The sequence below is a fragment of the Periplaneta americana genome, chromosome 16 (assembly GCF_040183065.1).
Source record: "Periplaneta americana isolate PAMFEO1 chromosome 16, P.americana_PAMFEO1_priV1, whole genome shotgun sequence".
In the NCBI taxonomy this organism is placed as follows: Eukaryota; Metazoa; Arthropoda; class Insecta; order Blattodea; family Blattidae; genus Periplaneta; species Periplaneta americana.
Genome location: NC_091132.1, coordinates 173,524,413 through 173,532,972, shown reverse-complemented (window position 1 = coordinate 173,532,972; position 8,560 = coordinate 173,524,413).

Genomic DNA, 8,560 nt, shown 5'->3' with positions numbered 1-8,560 from the left:
AAAATAAAACGTAGAATAAATATGGCAATTGCCTGCTAATATTTGGTCGAGAAAATTTTTGTCATCTAGTCTGCTGTATTCATTTCGCAAAGGTTTCAAATTCAGCATTTTAGAAAAAAAAAAGGGATACATAGATCTGAATAGGAAGGAAATTTGGTTAATTATGTAGTTCGAATCCAATTACTTTATTACATGTATTTACCGACGATTCACATAAATAATTATTTATCAACATATTGTCAGTATCCCTGGCTTGGTGATGTGCGTCCAGAAACTCTGTATTTTGCAATAATATAAATCATGCCGCGAAATAATTATTCACACGTTTAGATCTCAAATCCTTATTCGCTTTAGTGTAGAGACGTAGTAAATTTTCCCATTTGGATGTAGAGTAAACTATCAATATTCAACAGCTTATGCTGTTTATAAATTTAAAGAAAAAATCTAATATTTTAATAGTTTGTGTATAAACTGTAAGTGTTTTGGAATCGCAATTCTTCCAAATATTTCACAACTGAAGGCCAATTCACAATGAAAATTAAACATAACCGTAACATAAACACAGAACTTTGCGCCCATGCTACCAAATGGAATCATTCACAATGATTCACTTAAGCATTGACATAAACATTACCGTAAGACGTTAACATGGAAATTTGCAAACTCCAAACTTTCATGCTTATGCTTACGTCATTTGCAAACAGAACACAATCGTGGAGCGCCGAAGTATACGACAGAATATGAGGAAATGACGTCGTTGTTATGTTTCCATGGTTACCAAGTATCTTCGCGGTTATGTTTATGTTCCCATTGTGAATGTTCTTGATTATTATCGTAACGTTTACATTTTTAAGTTAACGCTTACGTTATGTTTAATTTTGATTGTGAATGAGCATTTACACTTTCTTAAATTAGAAGACATAATCGGTCCATTGTTTCTGAGATATCGGGTGCATATAACATAACTTTACCTCTAAGCACCTCTGCAACTTGGGACTAGTGCTTGACTTCCTCAGCAATATCACACACTTTAATAAAAGTTATATCTAACTTACACCAATTACGAGGCTAGACAGAGACGTAAGAGAATAAGTGTGATTTTTGTTTTTGCCCTTATATTAAAATGCAGACGAGAATAAGATAAGTAACAATGTTATTCAAATCAATTATGTTACGTGCAGAATGTATATATATATATATATATATATATATATATATATATATATATATATAATTTTAACTGGTAATGGAAATAACGGGAAAATGGCTGAACGGATTTTAATAAATGACCCCTCGTTTTGAAGCTTGGAACCCGAAGTTTTTCAGAAAAATAGCAGTTTTCAGTGAAATATCAATTTTCCTACATCATTTTCCTATTTTACAAAATTCATCTGTCTTCAGTTTTGAGAAATAATGGCTTTTCAGAATAAAACAAAACACACACTACAATAAACAATAGGATATTACACGATGGCCATGACCTGAAGAATTGCTGACATATTTAGAGCTCAAATTCAATTGGTTATGAAAAACTTCAAGACTTACTAAAAATAATTTACAGGTCTGATTCTGTTGTGCGTAATATTCTGAGTTGAGCTGTGTATTGGATATTAAAATCTACAAAATTTGAGGTGGTTTGATGACATTATTATCATTAGAAATGAAATATTATTATAGTTAATGCCATGATGTGACTATTTTTCATTACTTAATTACACATACTAATGCTATATTCATGATATGAAAGTGAAACATTTTGGGGTTATATAAGTAGATGTAGAGAATATCTTAAATGAGATCTTCACTTCTATAATTTACTGAGTACCGGTTGTATAGTATATATAACTACAAAACTTACGTAAGATAATAATGTTATTAAAAATCAAATATTTTTATAGTTATTAATCAAGTGAGGTTGGGTCTTTTTCATATACTTAATGGCGGTGTGGTGTAGATATTTATATGCGTCATTCTCTTCAGTATTGGCTCGAGAGAGCGCAAAAATTCCAGTTCCTAAGGAAAGACCAAAAGGTATTACTTACTGATAAAATAAGAAGTCTACAAAATTATGTAGTCTTCCGATCATCTCAGCAAGATCTCTTAGCAGGATAAAATGATTTTACCCTCTACATTTCAAGCTCCACACGCAATAGCTATGCATTTTTTTTAACAATCCACAATGATCTGAAATAGCTGTTGCTTTACTCACACATGAAAATCCCACTGATCGTCCTGACATGCTTAATTGCGGTTTCGCGTTGAAACTCAAAAACTGAAGGTGGATTAGTTCAAGAAAAAGTATTTGGCATAAAAAAACATGCAGAGGGAGTATGTTTCATTATTACGGAAGCAAATAAGTTTGAAAATGTCTGGTATTCTTCATTCCAAATACTGCAAATCTGAAAAATTTGTATTGGAACGTCTAATGAACTTAGTTTGCAGCATTTGCTGCACAAGCCACTAGTTACAATAAAATGTCATTACATAGGAATATTAATGGACGTCAACATGTTTCGTCAAAGGGCAAGTGTATAGCATATTGTGCTTATTTAATTCACTCAACTGATAGGCTTACAGAGATATAAGCAACGCATATTATGTATTTACATAACTCAGGAACACAAACTCATACGTAGTACACATTTCAGAAATTGGACGCAATTGTTATGGCCTATCGTACCACAAACCTTTGGCGCATACTGTAGATTCCGTTTTCATGATATTGATCTACATTTTGGTGGTCTGTATTGGGCGAAATCCACGGCAAAAGCATATGCCAATGTCTCGAATGCTCTACAGCTGCAAAATATCGATGCCAAGAATGCTCAGTGATGACCTTGGACTTTATCGTCGAAATTATGGGCACTTAATGACTCTGAAGCTGAACAAGTAGAGGGTACTGAAGTCAGGACATCTTCTTAGAGGTATGACAACAATTGTTATCACAGGACATCTTCTGATTGTTATCACAGGACTATCCTCAATGCTGGAAAAATTTCACCACAGAACAGTTTTAGCCAAGAGGATGTTAAAGCCTATGAGACGAGTTCTCAGGAAGCTCGTGGTAGCTCGAAAAATTCAATTCCGTGATTGTTTGAAGGAATGTGAGTTATATGGTCCAATGCAACTGTATATTTGTGAAAAATGTGTTAAAAGGAAGAGGCAAAGTGTGTGAAAAAAAGTGTCACAATTTACATAGCAATAGACAGAGGTGTTCACACTGAATTTATGCGCCATGTGACAAGGCCAACGTGTACGCAGATAACTCGGGTTCCATTTTGCTGATTTCATATCATCTGGAGACGTGACTCATGACGTGTAATCGCCGATCTCAAAACATTTAAATTTAAAAAGTTTGTAGTGTTTGAGGTCATTGTCTGCAAGTAAAGGGACTTAAATGTGAAAAACTCAGGTGATACTATTAGTGGGCAATGATAGATTTGCACACTGGAAACATATCTACATGCAATAGCAGACAGACCAAAAGTTTGCAAGTGTGCACATGAATAAAGCGGGCAATTTGGATAAATGCCTGATGTATTATGAGTGAATCATGTGTAGTAGCTATTGCAAATTTAATACAATTTTAAAATCTTCAATATTTTTTTATCAACAGTAATCTCACTAGAGGTTTTGATTTTATCGATAAATCTGCCAGTGGAACTCGAGCAAATTTATCTAGAGAAAATCAAAACTCGAGTCGGATTTGACTATTACACGAAAGAAAGTATATAAAGATTAGAAGTAACAAAGTACTCCAATACAATAAAGTATTAATTGGCTTACGAAAATATGTCTTCAAGTGTATTATTGTACCATCTGAACATTACGCTAGATGGCAGTAGTGTTTTATGATTATGTTTTCTTGTTATCAGCTGTGCCAACTATGGAATCTGCATTGAACTCTGTGGACGGTTACTAGACAAGAAGGCTTCGTAGATTCAGATTCATTTTTATTAAAACATTTACATTCCACTTCAATCATTCGGATGCCAGTAATCAACGTCACTTGACAGATGATTTTCAATAAATCTTAGTATTAATCAATCTCTGATACGTGACTGTCCATAATATCATACAGTAGAAGCTATAACAAACATAACCTAAATAATATAAACAAGTGTTAGAAAAGTTTTAATTAGGTATGATGACATAAAGAAGAAACGTTTTAATTAACGATGATGAAATAAAAATAAGAGAATATAACAAAACTTACTGAATGGGAGTAAATACAAATCACAATTACAACACAATACAGAAAAGGATTAAGGTGACATTACAAATAGTACATTAATTAGTAGATAAAATTATAACTAAGTTACTTGAGTACAGATATCAATACAAGATATTCATTTACACTGCAGAAAGGATTGAGAATCTACCATCCATAAATTACAGATTACAAACTCAAATAATGTAGCTTGCGTACATTTAATGGTAAGTGCTTAAACGAATCTTGTACCAATACAAATAAACCATTGTTCTATTTTGTTTGTGCGACATTTGGTTCCGTCAGTGAGTAGTTATATCTTGTGTCGTGTCCACACCTGTGGAGTAACGGTCAGCACGTCTGGCTGCGAAACCAGGTGGCCCGGGTTCGAATCCCGGTCGGGGCAAGTTACCTGGTTGAGGTTTTTCCGGGGTTTTCCCTCAACCCAATACGATCAAATGCTGGGTAACTTTCGGTGTTGGACCCCGGGCTCATTTCACCGGCATTATCACCTTCATATCATTCAGACGCTAAATAACCTAAGATGTTGATACAGCGTCGTAAAATAACCCAATAACCCTTCTGTCGTAACTATGAACTTCAGACTTACGATGATAATTATTTATATTTTTCTTTACATTTTAGAGGCACTTCTACAGGTGCAAGTTCATTACTGTCAAAATTCTTTCAAGAAAAATAGACATACAATGTGCGTCATGTGCCGAGACTGTTAATGTATGGAGAGCTACTATCCAGAGAAATGCAAAACATCATCCCAAGGTTCGTGACTGTATATACTAGACTGTGTTTAAGCTACGGCGATGATCGTCACGAAGTGTTTTCTCTATCTGCCTACATCGCTGTGAATTCTCATTTGTACTGCTGCCATAACTCGATTCAATATTTCTACATGGCCGTCTCTAAATATCGATTATTGATCATGTGTGCCGCGATGTCCGTCCTGAAGTTGTTTCAGAAGCAACCTCCAGCGACCTGTGTCCCGTCCAACGATCTATGTTGGCGATCATCGCTGTAAGGAAACCGTGCGCATTCATTTTAACTGCTAGCAACTGCAGGCGACAATTGCCACCGATGTAAGCCTGGCGATGATCGCCGTAAACAAAACCGCACCTCTAGTTTGAGGGACGCTTTGTCAGAAAGTGTCTGTGCGTTGCTGCATTACTACATAGTTGTTCTTCATTTAATAGAAAATGCCTAAAAACAAATTCCTTAACAGAGAACTACGTACAGTTTCCCTGGAAAAGGATGAGACGATTGAATATTCCTAAGTCTCAGATGTAAGACACTGCGCATGATCGGAGACCAGAGCACCGATACACAAGATAACGAATATTGAGTTACTTAAATTCAGGCTATTTGGTTTGTTACTAGCATCGTTCCGAAATTCAATTAAAAAACTGCAAAAAATATGATAATATTACGTAAATAAAAGATAAATATATACATAAATCGTGTAATTAAATCGACAATGGACCTTCATGACTAGATCGACACTCCGCACAGAAAGGAAAGCTTTCATGTCGTTTCCATAGCTCAGACGGTAAGACTTCTGCGTGTTGTGTAGAAGAGTGCGAGTTCGATTCTTAGTCTACACAACAATTTTTTTTTGTCTAAATAACGTTGAAATAGCTAAGTCACGTTGAAATATAGTTTTACAAAGTCCTGAGATTAAGTGTTAATGATCGCAAACAATACAAAATTACAAGTTATAATATTACAAACGTTAATCTAATGAATGCATTTATACACACACATATATACAATGTAAATGCATATATATTAAAAACTAACAATTAAAATGAAATTAAAAATATATATAATAATAGATAAACTTTTACAAAGGTTTAGAGTTCTTAGGCTATGTCATTTGTTATGTAATTATTACATTAATTTATTAATAGCTTTCCCATATGTGTAAGAAATGCACTCGCACAAAACAATTTTTGTTAAAAGTATGGCTTTGGATTATTTCATTCTCACCCCTGCAGTTAATTTTAACTATTTTATCTACGTGTTTGCATTCAATTTTATTCATGTTATGAATGAATGTATAAGCACTGTTGCAGTTATTCACTAATTACATATATTAATAATAATTATTAAATACATCTGTTAAGTAACCAATTGCAGTATCTTTTGCAAAATCTTGAATGTTTAAGTTGTCAATAATATTTCTGTACTATATACTATAATACGTTAAAAGAATTTGCAATAGATTTGGGATCCTCTACTTTATAATCATTGGTTTTAATGAAAAAATATTTTCATTCTTAGGATATCTACAAGTTTAAATTTAATAATATTACGAATAGGTTTAATTACATTATCTGAATTTTGTACGTTTCTACTCAAATATATTTTATTTCCCTCTTTCATAATTTTTGATAAATTACACTGTACTTCTTGCAGTATTTAAGAACATGAAGATCATTACATTGCAACTCATTGCATATAGATTCTTCTTTTTAATACATGAGATTTTGAAGTCCCTGCGTTATCTACATGTTTTAACTTTTGAATTTTTTCACAACATTGAGTGGAGAACATCCACTGAAGTGATTATGAAATTAAGTGAAAAATTCAATATATTTACTATTAATATCAGTAGTACCAATATCATATGTTTTTCCAAGATTCATTTTGTAGACATAAATGTAAATAATCACTAGATACAGCTATTACGATCCTTTCTTAATTTTTAAATTAATATTTTGAAATTGTTCACTGACATTGGAAACACATAGGATTTGTTTATCATGGTCAGACAAGCCATTGATTATAGGTTCTGTCGAATAGGGATTCAGTCTAATTCTGTGTACAAAACGTTTATCAATGGCTGTGTTACTTCAGCTTGTATGCTATGGGAAAATGACCCTACGAATAAGGTTTCCAGTTTCAAGGAGTGAATTTAATTTACTTTTACGGAAAAGTTCCGAGAGATAATCTATGTTTATATCACTACAGATCACAAATTCCATATGAGATTTCTAAAGTCTTTTCTTTACAAATTCAATGTTGGCTATAAATATTAATAAATAATGTAAGAAATATGAATGATTGTAGTTATAAGTCTGATTTACATTATAAAAAGCAAGAAGTTACATTCCTCGGCAAGATTCGAACTTTCGATGTTTGGTTTTGTCGTCCAACGCACAACCACGGACCTATTCAATGCTTATGTTAATAACATACAATTTAGCTGTAGCAATGTGGTGTCATAACTTGGGGTTTGTTTATTTAATGTAATTAGATTTAATTTGATTAGTTTCGCAACAATTGGACTTCCTGTTATATCCTGTTATTTAGATATTTAATTTAGGGTTGATTTATTAACTCTTACTATGCAAAATGCCTCTTATTTCAATAACTCTATATCATGTTAAATAGTCATTGTCTACACTAAAGTATTATCGTCATCTCTCATTTCTCATCGTAATGGCGAACCGACGTGACATGAGACAGCGAGTTATAGTTCTAGTTGAGGCTGGATATGGGGCTAGATCTGCTGGCCGTTAGGTCGGTGTTCCTGGAAGTACAGCCGCGAGATGGGTTCATCGTTACCAAAATTTTGGGGAGGTGGAAAATCGCCCTATTCCTGGGCGTCCGCGGATTTCTTCATTGGAAGAGGATGCTCTTTTATTCGAGAGAGTTCGACAGGACCCCTTTCTGACTGCTAACGAAATAAGAGCAGCATCTAACTTTCCCGGCTCTTTACAGACTGTGATCAGCAGGTTGAGGAACCGCGGTATTAGGAGCCGGAGGGCTGCGCAAATGGAAATATTGGGGGAAGCACAAGCTGTCGACCGTCTTGCCTTCGCTACCAATCGAGTGGATTTCGATTGGAGAAATGTAATTTTCTCCGACGAAACAACCATCTCGAGTGATTACGAAGGTCCTGTCCGTGTCTATCGTGAGGATGGTCTCCGACATGATCAGCGCTATGTGCACCGACGTGAAAGATCGGGGCGCTTTAGCATATCGTGTTGGGGGTGGATGTCTTACGATGGACCTGGCGTTATAGAACGCATCGATGGCCGGTATAATGCGGAAACTTACGAGCACATTCTGGAAAATATATTCCTTCTCTCCGCCCGAGAACGTTTTCCCGAAGGAACATTGCTGTTCCAGCAGGATAACCATCCCGTGCACTATGCTGCAAGCATTCAAAGATGGTTTCAAAGGAGACCCGAGATCGAAATCATTAATTGGCCTCCGAAGTCACCTGATTTGAATGTCATCGAAAATTTATGGGCAGAATTGAAAAAAAGAGAAGGATAGCCACCTATGCCCACCGATGCCCTCGAAATCGAGTCGAATTGTGGGATCAAG